Source organism: Stegodyphus dumicola, chromosome 5, assembly GCF_044657685.1.
Source record: "Stegodyphus dumicola isolate Sdum_Otavi_A_Nest chromosome 5, ASM4465768v1".
Taxonomy (NCBI): Eukaryota; Metazoa; Arthropoda; class Arachnida; order Araneae; family Eresidae; genus Stegodyphus; species Stegodyphus dumicola.
In genome coordinates this window covers 233,028,703-233,050,373 of record NC_140772.1, presented here as the reverse complement: position 1 = coordinate 233,050,373, position 21,671 = coordinate 233,028,703, and positions in this window count along the sequence as shown.

The window sequence follows — 21,671 nt, the reverse complement described above, 5'->3', positions numbered from 1 at the left end:
CTTTGGACGTAATTTAAAATCTGAAATCCTTCAGATCTTCTTTTAATCGTTTTTCTTAAAATACCGATGCTCTTCATTTTTTCTAAACTAAATTTTCTAACTAAACTAAATTCTTCTAAACTAAATTTTCATTTATATATGCGGTTAATATGCTGCAAAAGTGCAAAATAGAACTTGTAGAGACATTAGGTAATTTGGAAACAGGAAAGACGAAAAAATTAGTAACGCCTCCGTCGAAAATCGAGCCACGGACCTCTAGAATACGCACCCAGCGTGCAGACCACCACACCAAGAAGTATGCCAAGAAGGCGTGAGAAATACCTTATATACTCCCCCTTTTAAAGGGTGACTGGGGTTTTTAGGGGACCCAGTCGCCAAATCTTGGGTATGGAGAATCGTCATCCACCACCCTTTTAGTTCGGGCGCCACTGTAGATACAATAGGTGATTTGAGAGCAGGAAAGATGGAAAATGAGCAACCGCATTCGCCGGGAATCGAGCCGCGGACCTCTGGAATGCATGCCAAGAAGGCGGGAGAAATACCTTATAAACTAAATCTGCTTCTTTCGATGTAATAAAGTAAAGCATAAAATTTAAAATAAATGCATTTTGCATTCCACTAAAAAGGTAATATTATCAGGATCAGGAACACAACAAATTCGTACCGTTATAAGGAGGCTTTCGTTTGCAGTATTCGCATTTTGCAACTTATAAAATAGTGGTACCTACAGTGTCTCAAAAAAGTGATGGGACACTTGTGCTTTACAAAAGGAAACTGCAATAAAATAAATTTAAAAAACATGTAAAATTTTTTGTGGGTGTGTTTCATCCTTAAATTTAGTAACAATTATTACAGAACATACATCTTCTCAAAATATTAAAATATTAATTTAATAAAAATACAATCGTTTAGAACGGAGCAGAAAATGGCTCACTTAAGTGATGGGACACTTACTTTTCCATCAAATATTTATCCAAAAATTTTACTTTTTAAAAGGTTTTAATATTTTGTTGGATTTCCTTTTACTTTTAAAACATGATTTAATCTTCTTGGTATGGATTCGACTAATGTTTTTGTGATTTCTGGAGTGATTTTACCCCATTCTTCTTAAAGCACCGATTTTAATTGTTGTTTTGAAGAAATGGTGTATTTGCGAATTCTTGATTCCAATTCTTGCCAAATATTCTCTATGGGATTTAATTGTGGAGATGGTGGGGGTGTTTTTATTATTTCAGGACAGTTATACAGCAGCCAGAGTCTAACGTTCAAAGCACTGTGCTTGGGGTCATTGTCCTGGTAGAATTTAAAATCGTTATGAAGGTTAAATTTTTGTGCTGAAGATTTCAACTTTTTATTTAAAATGTCAATATACTTGTACTGATCCATTATACTGTCAATAAAAACAAGATTACCAACTCCAGCGGACGACATACACCCCCATACCATAACTCCTCCTCCACCCTGTTTTACTGTTGGCACCAAGTTCTGTTTGCGAAATTCTTCCCTGGGTTTTCTCCACACCAAGATTCTACCGTCAGAACCAAATATATTAAATTTACTCTCATCAGCAAATATAACTTCATTCCAGTAATTAGAATTCTTATTTATGTTGGATTTTGCGAAAGCCAGTCTGAGTTTTCTATTCTTTTCACTTACGAAAAATTTTTTCCTGGCTGCTCTACCGTGATATCCAGCAGATCGAATTGCTCTTCTAATAGTCTCAGCATTAACAATTACTCCATATAATGCTTGTAAATCAGCAGCAACTTTAGGAGCACTCATTCTTGGATCTTTTTTAATATTTCGAACGATAATTCGCTTTATTCCATTGGATAGCTTTGATGGTCGGCCAGGTCTTCTTTTATCTTGAATCATATGATTCTTTTTATATCGTTTAATGATATTGAAAACTGTTGAATGACTGAAGTTAACTGTTTCAGCAGTTTCTCTAATAGATTTTCCACGTTCAATATGCAAATTAATAACTAATTTTCGAATTTCAGGCAAAGTTTCTTTTCGTTTAGCATTCATGGCTGCACAGAGCTAAAAAACACAAAAATTCCAAAACAAACTGGAGAGAAATACTGCAGACGATTTTATAAATTATTGGCAATTGCTTTTGAGTAAAAATAAATACCCCAAAAGATATTTTTATTGCTTACTTAAGACGATTTTGTTGCATGGTACGTAGTGTCCCATCACTTAAGTGAGCCATTTTCTGCTCCGTTCTAAACAATTGTATTTTTATTAAATTAATATTTTAATATTTTGAGAAAATGTATGTTATGTAATAATTGTTACTAAATTTAAGTATGAAACACACCCACAAAAAATTTTACATGTTTTTTAAATTTATTTTATTGCAGTTTCCTTTTGTAAAGCACAAGTGTCCCATCACTTTTTTGAGACACTGTATTTTTATAAGTTTCTATCATAACTTATTTATTCAAGTAACACAGAATTCTAAAGTATGATACAGTACTGCTTAAGCTGACTTAAATTCTTAAGTATATTGCCTTTCTAATGAATAAACGTCCTGCTATTTTCAAATTAGTCAAGTCTAAAACTTTACATCTTTCTTTTATTCAAAAGTTCAATAATTCAATCCAAATACCTATCTAGCTTTTTGATCACTTTCCCACTTTTATTTCTTTATTCACAGCCCAGTGTTTCCGGTTCAGCGGAAGCTCGGTTATTGATACGGTAAATATTGCTTTTGAGAAGATCTAGGTGTTCATGCGTAAATTTTTAAATCTGTTGCGAGAACGTATTGCTTTGTCCCGTTCATATTTTACTTGAAAGCTGGATAGGTTTTTTTTTTCCTTTGCATCTTTAACACTTTTTTTTATATACTGCTCCTCCTTATCACAGTATATATGATCTAGGCGTCTTCAATGCACTTCTTCTACGACTAATGGCTTCCAGTGATCATCTTGATGTACATTTATAAGGTATTTCTCCCGCCTTCTTAACGAACCTTCGTGGTGTGGTGGTCTGCACGCTGGGCATGTATTCCTAAGATCTGTGGTTCGTTTCCAGCGAAGGCGTTGTTAATTTGTATCTTGTCTGCTTCCAAAAAAATCCTAATGTCTCTACAGTGGCGTCCAAACTAAAAGGGTGGTCTCTTTCTCTCTATATATACACATACCATAACTAGTTATTACTCATATTGTTATCATCAAATTATTATAGGGATTATTAATTTCAAACTATTATTATCTGTTATTATTCAGATTGAGTTATGAGATTTAAACTATGTGTCCAAGAGGAAGAGAGCGTGGTTTCGAGACCCTCTCCTGACACTACATAAAATAAAAAGTGTTAAATTTTAACAATCAAAATTCTTTACTTATAGCACAGATATATCATACAGAACTGCTGCGTTTGTAGAGACATTAAGTACTTTTTAAAAAAGTATAGGAGAGATTAAAAATGAGCAATGCCCTTTCGGAGCACTCCAATTCTTAATACGGGTCGAGCGTGCTGACCACTACACCACGAGGGCATGCTAACAAGGCGAAAGAGATATCTTGTAAGTTGACTTCAATTCTAAAGCACGTTTATTTTAATATTATTAAATCTGTTGCTATTTTTTTAATTAAAAATTTAAAAATGTTACGCCCTTCTAATAATGTCCGAAATAAATATTGAGTTATTACTTGAGGCACCTGCAAAATATTAGTGGAATGCGTGTGCTGTGCATGATTAAATTTCATCATGAGATTTTAAGCCAAAATTAGAAACTGTAGATTTTCATAATTATGATATTGTTATAAATTTTGTACATGGATAGACGATTTCAGTGCAGATATATGTAAAATTATTGTATTTTTCTGTATAATTAAACCTGAAAATCTAGAGAGGAGTGGCTTGCTGGAAAAGTAAGAATACAGACCAAGTCCATTTAATACTGAGTAATTGGCTTTCTCGCTAAATTGATCGCCAATCGGGCAACGGTTATCGAGAAATCGTCAAAAGTCGCCAAGCATCGCGAACATTTGGCGACATTTTGGTACGGTCCCTCTACAATTGTGACGGGTATTGTAATTCATGCTCTATTTAGCTGTAACAGTAATTAGGCCCTCATATAATTTCGAGAAATAGAAAGTACTGGAAATATCTCGGGGGCCCATGTGAAAACCATATAATATCGAAAAAAGCATCTGCTCTCAGTTGTAAGTTCGGCGCGAGGTCGGAATATTGAGATATCTCCAAGTTAGCTTCTCATTTTAGATGAGCTTTGCATTGCGTTGTGTTTATCTTTCTTAGTAACTTGAAGCGTAACTACTGATTGTACTCTGTGATACTGTTCAAAGTTGTACGACTATTTTTATGGGAAGTTCTGGAACTCCGAAGTGTTTCTTTTGAAAAAATTAATTTTATCAAGCTATTATGGGAGCTGTATGTATTCAATTTATTACGGACCCGTAAGCTCGTTTTATTACACAAAAATGAGATTTTGAAAAGAAATTTAATTTCATATTCATTAGTGGCTGCTGAATTATTCAGAATTATAAAACGGAACTGGACGAAGATTTTTGATCTGTTTAACGGAAGGAATGTACTCGCGGAATGCGTTTTAGACATATTTAATGTATGCCATTAAAAATTGTTTTTGCACGTCTGTCTAAATTTCGAAAATAATGCAACGATTAAGCACATCGAATCACTAAAATAATTCCTTCTAATAAAGGAAACTTGCCTCATTAATTTTTGCATGTTAAGGAAACAGATGAGATAAAAAATTTCAATTTTGTGACAAAAGTTTTCGTCATGTTTCCACCTTGCAGGAAATGATAGTTTAAAAGTGGCTAATGGTACATACTTGAAATTTGACGAAATTCTTTATATGGGTACTATTTTCTAAGTGAACCTAATATCTGATGAATATTTTAATATTGAAAATTTTATGGACGAAAACATTACAGACATTTTAAATAAAATACATTTTATAAACTCATCGAGTTTAACATGAAATTCTTATAATTTTGGATTCACAGTAGTTTCCAACTTTTATAAAAGCTATATATTAACTATGGAATTAAATTATGCAACAGAATGTTTTAAACTGTGCGAACAAGGTGGAAACAGGGCGAAAAATGTTGTTAGAAAGCGGAATAAATTATAAAAATATTTGTGGCAACACAAACTTTCTGATTACTATTCCAGAAAGCAGCTATATTATGTAGTCAGCTGTAAAAAGTGGGAAGTAATTGCTTTTAAAATAAATAAGTTAGCTCAACTCTTCAACAGTCATATATTCGAAGAAGTTATGGTTTTTAAGGTGTATGAGTCCCCTTAAAAGACCAAAATCTTTCGTTACAAAATGTAAATAAGCACTAGCAAGCCCACCAGTTTAGAGGGAACAGATGTCTGGTGTGGCAACAATAAAGCTATATTCAGCTGGTAAAAAGTATGTTTATAAACATTCTTTGTTAGAGCCTGTTTTATTATCTGAGTGCTTAGAAGTCTCTCTGACGAAAAACTACTGTCAAATTGAATTCGTGGAAGAAGTCAAAACCCGCCTCCCAACCGGTATTGTGGTTAGCGTCGCTGACTGCCTTGCCGAAGTTCCCGGGGTCGAATCCCGAAGGAGGCACTGATGTTTGTAAATGTATAGTGTCTGTGCAGCATGGGGGCACTCTAAATATGCGACAACCCGAAAGTCCTCTCGAGAGGCTGTTGGTAGGAGAAGAGAGGTGGAAGACCCTCGGACCCGCTTGCCTGGGAGTGCGCTCCATCAGAATTGGGGGGGAAAACTGAGCTAATTCGCACTGTCATCTGTAAGGTGCTCAAGGCTGTTGCCAACGGCAGGTGCTCCTTGCGCTGCTATACGTCAGACAAGTGAACAACAACAACTCAAAACGCGAAAGTTTTAATCGCATCTGGACACGCGTACCAAACATTGTAAGTGTCATCACATTATGATTAGGTTTATTAGATGCGGTAATATGCTTGGTCTTTTAAAATAATCTTTTAAAATAATGATGGTGTACAAAGACAATTTAAAGTAATGGAATTATTAGCAACCAGGATTTTATATGGTAAAGTTTTTGCGAAAATAGATTGTGATAGAATTCGTGAGACCTATCTCGCTTACCAAAAGCTTTCTAAAATGGCCAGAAAGAAACATAAGTTAATAAAACAAAAGCAACTAGATGAAGAAATGCCAGTTGAAGATGATTATGGTCCAGGAAAATATTAAAGTGAATAATTTTAATATTTTCCTTTTTTTAAAAGAATTATTTTATTCCTTATAAATTATTAGTGTTTAAATGGTTTTTTACAGTTTTTCTCAAAATGTTTTTTTTTTTTTTTTTTTTTTTGTTTTTGTTTTGTTTTGTTTTTTTGTTTTAAACTTTCGGTACACTTTTCTTAAATGATATTCAGACTAAAAGGTTTAAATTTTCCACAGCTGTTTATCTTAACTATTTCTTTGAAACTACGCAGGATATAAAATTTACGATCGTTAGCTCTGGATATATTAAAAATTTAATACCATTTTTTCTATGCTTTTCAAAACATTTTACTAATTTATTTTTAATATTTTTTCTTATTACGTAAATTGCTACTAGTTATTATTTTTAAATGATATTTTTTTAACCATCATGTAACATTTGAAGGAGTTTGATGCAGTATTTTTTAAGAAAAGTGTAGCAGACTAGCACACTGTCACAAAAGATTCGTCAAAGGTAAGAGAAATTAAACAACCGGTTTTTAGAAACATTAAGCTCTAATTTTATTATGTGTTTTATATAATCTAAGAGCTGTCTATTTTAAATTAAAAAAAAAAAAAGAATCTAGAGTATATGTTTATTTTGAGAAAAGTTATACACTATTAACTTTTGTCTCGAAATAGATACATTTCGCCAGTCGATATATCATATGTCCCCTTAATAATTTTTGCTAATATCCTAAGATATACAAAGAAACTCATATGAGTTAACAATATTAAAATGGATCTAAAATTCTTGAAACATAAAGCTAGTTTATTTTTTCTTGGTTCTCAACGTTCGATTTCTGCATTAGCATCAAAGAGGATAATGTATGTATTCAAAGCGAATCCTGCTCTTTCTGCCTTGCTAAACCCTTTGACTGAAATTCGCGAAATTACTGAAATGATGGCGTCTCTAAGAATTTTATTATCTCGCTCACCCAGCGATACGAAAGAGAACTCTTTTGTCCAAAGGATTACAGAGGGGCAATGACTCCTTTTGTCCATGCGTTAGGAACAGACAAAGCCACGAACTTATTTGCATATTTCATGAGGGTGGTTCCCCTATCTTCCCCCCTTTTTTTCCCTTTAATTTCTTCGCTTCATTCAAAGCGAAAGAGGCAATCTGAATCTAACTTGCGTGTCTAAATGCCCTTTGTTACTTTTGCCTTTAGAAATGTCCCTGTTTGATTTGTAACGAACTATGTATACGATCTTCTGCTAATAATATTTGTGACTTATATAATGCTTATGATTTGATTCAACCAAAATAAGTATTAACAGTTTTTAGAAGGCTTTAATTTTTAATAAATATTTACATTTAAAACGCTGTGAATCATAGCTTTTATACACAAAGAAACATTTCCATTTTTACTTCCTTGTACGAAGTAAAAAGGAAGTATTGTAATCGCGAAAAGCTTCAGGCAGCATATTTCAAAGAAAATATCCACTTTGACCGCTTTCGAATGCAATTTAACGATGTTTTTACGTGATATCTGTACGTAAGGACAGAATAAAAGACTCTTTTCCTCTCCCCCCCCCAAAAAAAACTAAAAAACTGCTTTAAAAGGAATTCTGAAGATAATTTTTCGTGGCGTCTGTACGAACGTATGTACGTACGTACATATCCCCCATTACTCAAAAACGAGTAGCCTCAGAACGTTGAAATTTTGTATATAGGACCACAATAACATGTAGATGTGAACCTCGTATTTTGGTTTCAATCGGCCGCACCAAATGTATATAAATATATTTATAAATATATCCACTCCGTTACCCGGCTCAGTGATCTCAGGTTCTTTACTCTTATATGTTTGTAAATTGTACATTTTTTAAAAAAAAAAAATGATTGAATTATGTTGTTTTTATCTTCCGGTTAAGGGTTTTATGCCTTTAGTAAATCTGTATGCAATATGTTTAGAATTATCAACAATTTAAAAATTGTTTAAGTGCCGCTAAGCCTATTTTGATGGCGGCCATTGCTTGTTTACATTTGAAACAGCTGAGTAGTGAATTTGTTGCCAAGCTAGAGAAACGTAGCTTCGCAACAACAAAGATAAACGCCTTCATTTATTATTGCGATTTAAATCATGCTTAATCCTTTCTGGAATATTTTCGAGGAAATAAGGGTTACTTAATTTACTTAATTTTTAATTTACTTAATTTACTTAATTTTTAATAATTAGTAATTTAATTTTTAATAATTATTAATTTTTAGTAGAGATATTTTGAATTTTTATGTATTTTTCCTTCTCGCGAAGTGATAACTGAATTAATTGAATGAGAAATACTCAATCGTCTGTAAAAAACTGTTTCTTTTTTGTTTTGTTTGCTTAATTTCTTTTATATATCGTTCTAGCTTGAATATATTATACTTATTATAGTAATATGAACGTTATAGTACTTGAATAGAACATGTGGCAACGATTAGATAATTCTTTAAATGATACAAATGTTGTGCATTCTGAGTTATAATATGAACGAAATATAATACTGTTAACTGAAACTAGCGCCAGAGTGTTGCTATGGTAAACAAATAGAGTGAGTTTTCAAGAATGCACTTATTCTATTGTGGTTTATGCGCTGTCGGTGAAGTAGATATAATTAAATCCAATAAGTTTAAACAAAATGCAAGAAAAAATGCGTATAATTTAATATTCCGTACAAGGAAGTCATGTGGTGTACACATCAGATTTTTTTTTTTGTGTCAATGCCAACAGAGCAGAGTATCTTTGATTAATGTAGCTGCATTTCAGGTATTACAGAATTTAGTATTCCTGAATGTACACTATTAAAAAAATAATCACTGAAATGCTTTCTTTATGTCGAGAAAATATTTGTAGATTTCTGTAGTTTTTTTTGGGGGGAGGGAGGATTTAATTTTGGTGGAGGAGAGTGTTCTGTTACGTAGGAAAAAAAAAATAACATTTTTCATTTAACTTTTATCTCTTTACAACTGACTGCTTGGTGCCGCAAAAAAAAAAAAAAAAAAAAAAAAACTAAAACTAACTCTAAACTTGTACTTACAATAAACAAAACCTTTAAAATCTAAAAGACATCAAAGAAAGATATCCTCCCTGGTGTTTTGGTAGAATCACGATTAATTATGCACATCCACAACAAAATCTTTAACAGGCTATCTCTCACTAAATTAAAACTAATTTATATCTCCAACCCGAAAACACATAAAATTCAATACTAAATCTAGAGATAGCGCTCAACCTTTAACATTTCAAATACACACAGAACTCTTCAAAACACCGGGGAAAGATACAAATTCACAATTAAGAAGTTTACTCAACATAATCAAAATAAATTCTGTAAACAGATCGCATAGCCTCCAACACTAAAATTGATTTTTTTTTCTACTACCGCAATATAATTACCCAGGTTCGGTTGAAAAACCATGTTTCCGTTAGGATCACATGGGTGACCTACAGTAGACCACAATTAATACACACAAAAAAAAAAAAAAAAAAAAAAAAAAACATACAATATTAAAGATAATAAACACATTTATTGAAAATTCCCACACATTATAACTTAAGATAGCTGGCCAGACTACCCCTACAAAACCTTTTAAAGTTACTCATAGTTTTTTTTATATCAATCTCATATTTAACATTATTTAACATTAATCTATTAATACAAAATTCATCGTGAAACACTTCACAGTTCTTAATCATTTTAAGCAGGAACTCAAGAATATTAAACTCATTTCAAAAAACTGATTTAGAATAAAACATATTGAACATAGCACTTAAACATTAAAACAAAGATTCACTTCCTCCAATTAGTTCAATTGACTTCTGACTATTAAACATTAAATAAAAATTACTTTCTCAGCTAGAAATTGTTAAAAATATTCAATTTTTATCTACTTAACATGTCAACTCTTGCTTTAGTATTAAACATTTCCAAATTTAAAAAGATTATGTATCAAACTAAAAAGTCACTCACGAAATCGGCGAACCACCTTTGAGAGAATCAGGGAGCTGCCCAAATCCATTGATCCAATTTCAAAACACCGAAACAATAACTACTAAATCTTCATTTAAAAAGTTTTTTTTGTTTTCCGGAACCGGAGCCTTTTCAAAGTTCATAGTTTTCAATTTGACTCAGGGAGCTGCCCCGATCTAAATTACAAATCCCGAAACAATAACATCCAAATCTTCATCGTTGTTTTCCGGAACCGGAGCCTTTTCATAGTTCCAGTTTATAGTTTTCAAATTCCTCCGTTAAGCAGCACTTTCACTCAATCATCTTCCCGTTTTCGAAGTTCCACTGAAGATAAGAGAAAGAGGTCGAAACTGGAGACAAAAGACCAAAGCAGACCTCAGGCGATGACGACTTTCCATATTTCCACCTTTTCTAAAGCAAAATAGATACTCCAGCACGAACGAGCAGTTCAGACTGTTCCACAAATGGGAAAAAGAGATCTCAGCGACGAAATTGAAAATAATAGGCCGCAAGAATTGTCGCCGTCACCCTCCGTACCCAGAAATCTCGGAGATAAAAACTTAACTGTATACCGCGGTCGACCACGGCAGAACCGCCGCGTTTTCCTCCGCACCATCTCAGCACCTCACTGACCGCGGCCGGCCCCGTAGGGGCCGCCGTCAAAGTAGCAAACCCCTAAGGCTCCAAAAAAAAAAATCTCTTCAAAGTCTTCTCTCCAAATCGCTTTTTTTTTCAAGTCCAAAAAAAGATTCCCTGCCTTCCGTGCAACGGCTTAAGAAACCTCGGTTTACCCACACCAAGAAACGCCTCAAAATTACTATTGGTTCAAACAACACTAAAATTAAAAAATTTAGCCAATCTTACGAAAACTAGGACTCCCTTTCGCCAATTAAAAGAAAGGTCATAAATCGCCACTGAAATTCTCAGAAATTCAGAACTTTCTACAAGAAGACAGACCCTTTCTTTCCCACGCAACAGAAGAATGTTTCCAACCTATAACTCTGTCAAAATATCGCTGCCCCTTAGAACTATTCTCCTCTGGACGAGAAAAACACGTGTTTTCAACCCCCGCGAAAAAAGGGGAAAAATGCAGCTGGACAGTGACCTCTAACCTCCAAAGACGCCTACGCGTGAGAAACGGAAATACAACCGCGCCCTTTTAACTGTAACACATATTCAGCCAAACTTAAGGGAGTTTTGCCGTAAAGTTTAACAATATTAAATATTAAACATTAATTTAAAATAAGCTCAATACAAATTCATTAAACACAAAAAATAATATAATAACTAAGAATACATTATGCACAGTAAAATACTACGAACTAATTATATACAACAAAAATACATAAGAATTTTCCTTAACAATTCCCCCACGGAAAATACATAAGAATTTTCCATAACAATTCCCCCACGGTACAATTCCCTACACACTCCTTAATAATTGCAGAAAAATTATGCACAACTGCAAAATATTATTACACACCTGGAAGTAGTCACGGAGAACAGTGATAAGTACACACAACTATTAAAAATTTACCTTCACTTAAACCAACGAAAAGGAAATTCAACTAAAACATTTAAATACAATTCAATTTGTAGCTACAAAGACAGCAAGAGTGAAGTGTCACTGATACCTTTAATTACTAACTTGGTATCACAATGCTCATAACCCGAAACAACCAAACAACTAGTGAGTAAATAAATACAAGCTTTTTGTATCCTAATCAACAACAGAAGCAAACAACAAGAACCAGAAAAGTTTATCAGAAATAACCTCTAAACTGAAAGGAAGTACAAACACGCAGAGAGAAGCTCCAGAAACGGAATTCAGTAACTTGACCAAAATCTAAACCAAAAAACGTCTAGCGCGTAACTAGAAACAAAAGGGGAAAAAAATTTGAAAACTTAACTTGAACCAGGAAATGAAAATTCGGACCAGCCGAATAAATCCCTAAAAGCAAACCACTATGGAGTCACGCACTAAAACCGAAACTAAGAAAACTCTCAACAAGCGCATACCACCAACAGAGTGAAAACCAGCTAAATAAACTCGGAACTTTAAAAAGAAAATTCTTCAAAGAGCCAAAGAAAATTCAAGACAAATGTAAGGAATCAAAACTCAATAATAAATCAATTACCGAAAAAAAAAATCTAGACAAAAATTTGTCACCAGGACTACATCAAGACCGAACCGAAGCAAGTTAAAAACACATATAAAAATCTCAAAATAACAAAAGGTGTTCAAAATACCCTTAAAATTTAAACCGCATGAAACATAAAATCTGTCTACAAAAGCTGTTTAGGGAATGTGCACTGATTTGAGAAAATGCAGTATTGAGCAACATCTATACAAAAACACCCAAAGTAAACAAACAAAATGAAACATACAAAACCCCAATTTAGAAAATGAGACAGCAGTCTGTTCAGGACAAAAGTGCATGCTCTGCAATTGTGAGATGCAGACTTTAGCATAAACACAAAAAAAAAAAATCTACCAAATAGACTACCGAAAAATACCTGCAAGGAATAAATGTGACTATCTCAAACAAGGAGGAAGTGTTTTAAAACTCAAAATCTCCAAAATAAACTCAAATTCAACTCAAAATCAATAACTCCTCAAATGCGTACACTAAGCTCCAAGTAAAAATCCACACTGAAACCTGGCAGTGTCTCTACCCAAGTATAAAAGCAACAAGAAGTCTTGTGAGTTTAAAACAATGGCAATAAACTGAAAATGCATAGCATAATACTAATGAAAAAAAAAACTCATAATATCAAATTCACACAAAAACTGCTCCAGCAACCTGAAGTCTCCCGTATAAGTATTCATTCTCATTTCAAACCCACGATCCAAATCAGCACAAGACTCAAATACCGAATTAGAATTAAAACCAATAGTTTGCAACAAATTCAATCAAGAACAGAAATCCTGTGACAAAAAATTAAAAACTAATAAAAATCAAATAGATTACTCATTAACAATTTAACTCACAGTTAAAACAAATATTACACAACTCACTATTAATTTCCTCACCAGACTAGCATTTAAAAATCTGAACACCTACACAATGAGTATAGAAGAGTAATTATCCTAATTTCATAAATATCACAACATAACAATATTCTACCTTGTCGCACAAAATTCTCATAACTCGCAATTCTAAATTCTCTTAAAACACTACACTTCTACTGTTTAACCATTTCTCACCAAAAATAATCACTAATCATCAAACTACAAAACTCAGAAATTAGGTGGAATCTCAATTACTACTTGTACAACTCATTAAACCAAACAAAAACCAGAGAATAATTGAACACACGCAAAAGCTAAACACCTTCACTCAAGCTGATAATCTAAGCATTTCCCTAAAATCTAAAAACAAATTTCAGTCAAATTTCTAAACAGACTATCACTGGTCCCTCGCAACTTTACAAAACTAACGCGCATTAAAGTTAACAAAGCAACTCAATTACTCAAAATAAAATCAACATCTGTTGTACAAATTCCCTAATCCATTAACACCATTTACAAACTTAAAAGAAACTTCACTGTTAAATTAAAACAAACAATTGTTCTGACATTAAAAAATAATTCACAAAAAATGAACTAACCACATCAAACTATTAAAAAAAATGCAGTTAACACAAGCAATTCAGAAAAATTCCATTACTGCACAGTACTTCAAATTAACTAAAAGGTGTGTCAGAGCGCTAGGTAAACGCAAACTTAAAAATTCAGCTCTACTCAAAACACAGTATAAGCATACACAAAATAGAAATTTAAAACATAATTCAAAATACACATTTACATACAGTGGTCTACCAGTCGCGAGGTCACGGCACCATTTGTTATGTCGAAAAAAAAATATATTTTTCATTTAACTTTTATCTCTTTACAACTGACTGCTTGGTGCCGAAAAAAAAAAAAAAAAAAAAAAAAAAAAAAAAAAAAAAAAAACTAAAACTAACTCTAAACTTGTACTTACAATAAACAAAACCTTTAAAATCTAAAAGACATCAAAGAAAGATATCCTCCCTGGTGTTTTGGTAGAATCACGATTAATTATGCACATCCACAACAAAATCTTTAACAGGCTATCTCTCACTAAATTAAAACTAATTTATATCTCTAACCTGAAAACACATAAAATTCAATACTAAATCTAGAGATAGCGTTCAACCTTTAACATTTCAAATACACACAGAACTCTTCGAAACACCGGGGAAAGATACAAATTCACAATTAAGAAGTTTACTCAACATAATCAAAATAAATTCTGTAAACAGATCGCATAGCCTCCAACACTAAAATTGATTTTTTTTCCTACTACCGCAATATAATTACCCAGGTTCGGTTGAAAAACCATGTTTCCGTTAGGATCACATGGGTGACCTACAGTAGACCACAATTAATACACACACAAAAAAAAAAAAAAAAAAAAAAAACATACAATATTAAAGATAATAAACACATTTATTGAAAATTCCCACACATTATAACTTAAGATAGCTGGCCAGACTACCCCTACAAAACCTTTTAAAGTTACTCATAGTTTTTTTTTATATCAATCTCATATTTAACATTATTTAACATTAATCTATTAATACAAAATTCATCGTGAAACACTTCACAGTTCTTAATCATTTTAAGCAGGAACTCAAGAATATTAAACTCATTTAAAAAAACTGATTTAGAATAAAACATATTGAACATAGCACTTAAACATTAAAACAAAGATTCACTTCCTCCAATTAGTTCAATTGACTTCTGACTATTAAACATTAAATAAAAATTACTTTCTCAGCTAGAAATTGTTAAAAATATTCAATTTTTATCTACTTAACATGTCAACTCTTGCTTTAGTATTAAACATTTCCAAATTTAAAAAGATTATGTATCAAAATAAAAAGTCACTCACGAAATCGGCGAACCACCTTTGAGAGAATCAGGGAGCTGCCCAAATCCACTGATCCAATTTCAAAACACCGAAACAATAACTACTAAATCTTCATCGTTGTTTTCCGGAACCGGAGCCTTTTCAAAGTTCATAGTTTTCAATTTGACTCAGGGAGCTGCCCCGATCTAAATTACAAATCCCGAAACAATAACATCCAAATCTTCATCGTTGTTTTCCGGAACCGGAGCCTTTTCATAGTTCCAGTTTATAGTTTTCAAATTCCTCCGTTAAGCAGCACTTTCACTCAATCATCTTCCCGTTTTCGAAGTTCCACTGAAGATAAGAGAAAGAGGTCGAAACTGGAGACAAAAGACCAAAGCAGACCTCAGGCGATGACGACTTTCCATATTTCCACCTTTTCTAAAGCAAAATAGATACTCCAGCACGAACGAGCAGTTCAGACTGTTCCACAAATGGGAAAAAGAGATCTCAGCGACGAAATTGAAAATAATAGGCCGCAAGAATTGTCGCCGTCACCCTCCGTACCCAGAAATCTCGGAGATAAAAACTTAACTGTATACCGCGGTCGACCACGGCAGAACCGCCGCGTTTTCCTCCGCACCATCTCAGCACCTCACTGACCGCGGCCGGCCCCGTAGGGGCCGCCGTCAAAGTAGCAAACCCCTAAGGCTCCAAAAAAAAAATCTCTTCAAAGCCTTCTCTCCAAATCGCTTTTTTTTTCAAGTCCAAAAAAAGATTCCCTGCCTTCCGTGCAACGGCTTAAGAAACCTCGGTTTACCCACACCAAGAAACGCCTCAAAATTACTATTGGTTCAAACAACACTAAAATTAAAAAATTTAGCCAATCTTACGAAAACTAGGACTCCCTTTCGCCAATTAAAAGAAAGGTCATAAATCGCCACTGAAATTCTCAGAAATTCAGAACTTTCTACAAGAAGACAGACCCTTTCTTTCCCACGCAACAGAAGAATGTTTCCAACCTATAACTCTGTCAAAATATCGCTGCCCCTTAGAACTATTCTCCTCTGGACGAGAAAAACACGTGTTTTCAACCCCCGCGAAAAAAGGGGAAAAATGCAGCTGGACAGTGACCTCTAACCTCCAAAGACGCCTACGCGTGAGAAACGGAAATACAACCGCGCCCTTTTAACTGTAACACATATTCAGCCAAACTTAAGGGAGTTTTGCCGTAAAGTTTAACAATATTAAATATTAAACATTAATTTAAAATAAGCTCAATACAAATTCATTAAACACAAAAAATAATATAATAACTAAGAATACATTATGCACAGTAAAATACTACGAACTAATTATATACAACAAAAATACATAAGAATTTTCCTTAACAAATCCCACCCACGGAAAATACATAAGAATTTTCCATAACAATTCGTTGTGTAGCGAATTTAATTTAATTAAGTGATTCATAAAAATCAAAATTTTAAAGTTGTAATTATTCAAAATTTGAGCTACACAAGTTTGGTTATATTCTTTTTGGGCCTATTAATTCTAGTGTAATATATTTTGGCTTTCCGAGTTTACGCGAACTGCGTCTTCAATCTTGTACATGCAGACAATGGATAAGTATTTTTGTTTCTGCGTAATAAACTCAGTTTTTCATGTCAAAAATTAATTTGATTCCTTAGTATTTAATATCATTAGTTGCAGAAAAATTAGCTCTTTAATTTGGCATAACTTTCATTTTTCTAACTTTAATTGCATTTCAGTTATGAGCTTTAATTAGTAGATTTTTCTTCGTTTCGCTTGTGATTTAGTTAAAGGGGGATGAAATGCCTTCTTTCCGGTTGAAAAGTCACTTTTTGCGAGTTTTCAGCGTTCTTTCGTTGGGACCCTTGCAGGGTTGTTGAAATTCCTAATCTCCCCCGGTTGCAGGTGGCAGTTATTTGGCGAGGGTTTGGCGACTTGGATTTTCCGTTGAGGTTTCAAAATAGTGGTTTTGGCGAGTTTGATAACATGAGGGTATGCTGTGGTTGCAACTATTTCAACTTTCGGTGAAAAAATGGGTTGCGCCAACTTGGCAGTCTCCCTTTTAACGGGTTGTTTTAGGGGACGAGCTCACTTTTTGACACTTTTTGCACTTTACTTCTGTTGCCCTTTGAATTGGCCGGAGGCGACAGCTGACTCCGACGAAGAAAATGGAGCTTCTCCCCGATAGGCCTACGGGCCTCTTGGCTAAGCGCTGTGAGCGCGGGCCGTAGGTATGGGCATCTATGTCTTCAAAAAAAAAAAAAAACAAATCGAAATTCTTTCATCAGTTTTTGTTGTGTGTGTTTGTGTATCTCAAGGAAAATATACAGAAGTAAATTTCTAGAAAAATGATGCGCGCCATTGATTCTTCGCTTCACTCGAGACCAGAGCGTTAATTTAAAACCGTTGTTTTTGGAAACCTCATTTGCTCATCCTAAATTCTACCAGAACTTCAAGGCTACCATAATGAATAATTTAAAACCGTTGTTTTTGGAAACCTCATTTGCTCATCCTAAATTCTACCAGAACTTCATGGCTACCATAATGAATAATTTAAAACCGTTGCTTTTGGAACCTCATTCGCTCATCCTAAAATTCTACTAGAACTTCAAGGCTACCATAATGAATAATTTAAAACCGTTGCTTTTGGAACCTCATTCGCTCATCCTAAAATCTACTAGAACTTCAAGGCTACCGTAAGGAATCCATACTGTTCTACGAACATTTTTTTCCATTCAACAGGCCGCCAGCACTGTATTTCACTTATCTTGCCGTATTGGAACCTCAATTGTTCATCCTAAAATCTACTAGAACTTCTAGGCTACAGTAATTGAATCCAAACTGTTCGACGAACATTTTTTTTTTTTTCATTCAACAGGCTGCCAGCATTCCTCATGAGCTTCGATGGATTTCTTTTGTTTGATGATCCTTAACAGATAAGTTCCTTTTTCTTTTTGGTTAATTCTTGGTTAGTTAAATATTATAGATTTCTGCAGTTAAAATGATTGAATTTTGTTAATTTGTTGAACCCTAAATTTTTTTTTGTAGTTGATAACTTTATCCTAACTCTATAGAAATCATTTTTCTTTGGTGTATCAATCAAGTAAAAGCATTAAATGGAATAAAGATTTATAACCTTATTAAAATTATTGTAACTTAACTTAATGGTTAAGAAAATTAAGTTCTTCAGGAAATTATTTACTTTAATGTTTTTTTTTAATTACTCATTGGTGAGGATGATTTGAAATAGTGCTTGTATTAGAGCATTCTTGTTTCTCAGGACGAACTTGTTTGTAGAATAGTAAATGTGTCATTACTTATCTTATCCGGTTAAAACCATATTTAATTAATCTAAGAAAAAAAAATTGAATAATAAAAATTATTATGTGCAATAATAGTATTTAAATGATTATATTGAGTGCAATATTAAGCAATAATTTTTGTTGTATAGATGAATTCTGTGTGAAGTAGAAAGTGTAGCTTGTTAATTTTTTTTTATTATTTTCTCCCCGGGGAGGGTAGTGTTCTTAAATTTATAGTTTATTTTGGTATGTTTTACCAGATTTGCAATATTAAATTTAATAGTAATTACAAGGATGTAAAATGTGTAAAACAATAGTTCAAATTTTGTTGAATATATTTTGATATTTTTTTTTAACTAATGGATATATATATATTTATAATTGGCATTAATAGTTAAATAAATAAGTTTTTCTAGATCATTCAAAGGTTAAATTTTTGTGTGTGTGCTCATGATTTTCACCCGTCTCATTCTCAAGTTGATTTCAGGGTTAATCCGAAAACACAACGCAAAATGTACAGGGCTTATAGATATTAGTATATTACTGTTAAAAAATTTTAAGTGTTATGTCAACAGAGTAGGAAACCATAACATATTGGTGCCATTGGGTTTGCCATGACGATTTCACTATAACATATTGGTGCCGTGAACTTTCGAACCAAATTTTTAGCACTTAACAATTTTTGTTGTGCTGTTTATTTTTGCATCACTTTTGGCTTGCGCTTATAGTGGAACTTAATTTTGACTTGAGACTGGTGATTGTCATGTGCACTATTGCATATTTATGTGAAAGTTTTCTTCCGCATGTCTAGGCTTTTTACTGAAAACCTACTCGTTAGTTAGTTACAGTGACAGGCCTATACAGTGGTCGTATTACTGTGCTTATTTTATACTTATTGTTTGAGGTTGCATACCAGATATGTACTACTGATACACATTTGGACTTTAAAACTATTGTATCCAACACAAACATTTTCACGCAGTACCTGTTTAGTTAAGTATTTTGTTTTGTGCAAAATTTTGTATTGCATGTTTACATATTGATTTTGAGGATTACTGTTTCACACTTTTGCAACTGTATGTTTGCAACATAAGGTTAAAAGGCACGCGTGTTAATCACACATTGGGATACATTCCTACTTATGTGCTGGAAATTGCTGATCGCAGTTTAAAATGCCAAAGAAAGTGTCAAAACGAGCAGCCAGAGCGGCTAGTAATAGTGCAATAGACTGGGAGGAGAGTCAAGAAGTAATGGCTCTATCAGTTTTTGGTTCTGATCCTCTGGATTCTGTTCCTCTGTTCTCAGGTGCAGACAAGGGAATTAGTCTGAATGACTTCTTAGATAGGATTGATCTCATTGCCACTCATGTGGGTTGGTCAGATGAAGATAAGTTAACAGTGATCAGAGTCAAGGTGGCAGGTGAGGCGGCAGAATTAATTAGGAATAATCCTAGGTTAAAGAAAGAAGCCAGTCTTGACTATGTTGTGAAAGCGTTGAAAGAGAGGTTCAGTTCAGTGCACAATTTGCACTCTAACATCCGTGCTCTTATTCAGGCTTTTCAGAAACCACACGAGTCAGTGCGACAATTTGCAGCACGTATAGAGGCTCTTTCGTACAAAACTGTACCAGTGGAAAGAAGCAGTGATCCTGCAGCAGAAGCACAGAGACAGGATTTACTTCTGTCAGTGTTTATCGAAGGATTGCAGTTGCATTTGCGACGCTTGTTGCTGCCACAGAATCACAAAACTTTTGCATCTGCTACACAGCATGCAATTATTGAGGAAGACATGTGGGCTAAGAACCATGCTAGTAGTGATTTTGCAACAGCTGAGGTTAGAGCAGTGAATGCTGCTAAGCCAGCAGTCGAGAAGGCAGTTACACCGCCATCAGTAACCAACTCAGAGCTCACTACAGCTATTAAGATGCAGCAGGAAAATATAGCTCAGCTTACAAAAATGATGGGCTCTCTCCAAACACAGGTGCAGAGTTTATTATCACAAGGTACTCGTTCAAGACCCATACAGCCTCGTTGTTACAGATGCAACAGAATAGGGCATGTTAGCAGGGACTGCTATGCGAATATTGTGCCTAATCAGCATTCTAGACAGGGTCAACAGAGATTTCGAAATAACCAAACAGCCAGGAGACATTCTAATAACACCACACCAGCTGTTTCGGGTGCTCCAAATACCACAAGTGTGGCTACAAATGCTTTGAATCCCCAAGCACCAAGTTTTAATTTAAACTAATTCAGGGTGGGGAGAAACCAGTCTCCGTTTCGTCTCCTAAAACCCTTTTGGAGGTGCCATCGGTTTTTACAGTATCCACTAGTGAGGCGTCTTTGCCTATTGTTGAGGGATCTATTTTGGGGAATAAAGTAAAGTTTTTATTGGACTCGGGGGCAACTGTAAACATCATAGAAGCTAGATACATTCAATGTTTTGGAAATAAAATCTCATTGGATTCATGTAACATATATTTAAAGGGTATTGCTGCAGAAAAAGTAAAAATAAATAAAAAAATGAATTTAACAATAGAATTTCAACAACAATATTTTGAAACAGAATTTTTAATTACTGACACACCTCTTTCATCTCAGTATGGTGCTTTATTAGGAACTAAATTTCTTGCAGACCACAATATGCATTTGGATTTCTCCACTTCTCAACTCTTAGGATCAAATGTAATTCTTAAATGGAATCTAAGTCAGCCTAGTGCTATGGGTAATAAGGTTTTCTCAACTTCAGTTTCTCAGTCATTTTGTTACTCTGTAACCAAACATAAATTACCACCTTTTTCTGAAAATATCATTAAGCTCACTGCTCGTTCTGTAAATTTCACTACTGATACTGTCTTAATTGAACCTTTAATCGAACATGCTCAAAGTCAATTTTCCATAGCCAGGTCAGTTAATCAGACTTCTTCATCTAACGAATTTTTTGTCAAAATTGCAAATTTTTCACCGAATACACTACATCTCAATAAAGGAATGAAATTGGCCAGTGTCCAACCTGTGAATGTCATCACACATAACTCTGAACTTGTAAACAACACCACCATAGAAACAGGGGAGGATTTCGAGTCTTGGGGTGGTGAATTTGATCTTACACATTTACCTGAGCAGCAACAACAACATTTATCACACCTTCTCAATCAGTATAGTAACATCTTTGCTGCCTCAGTCACTGAGTTAACAGGGTGTGACACCATCTTACACAACATCAACTTGCGTGATAATATTCCTGTTAGGCAAAAGCCTTACAAAGTACCTTACCATCTCAGGGA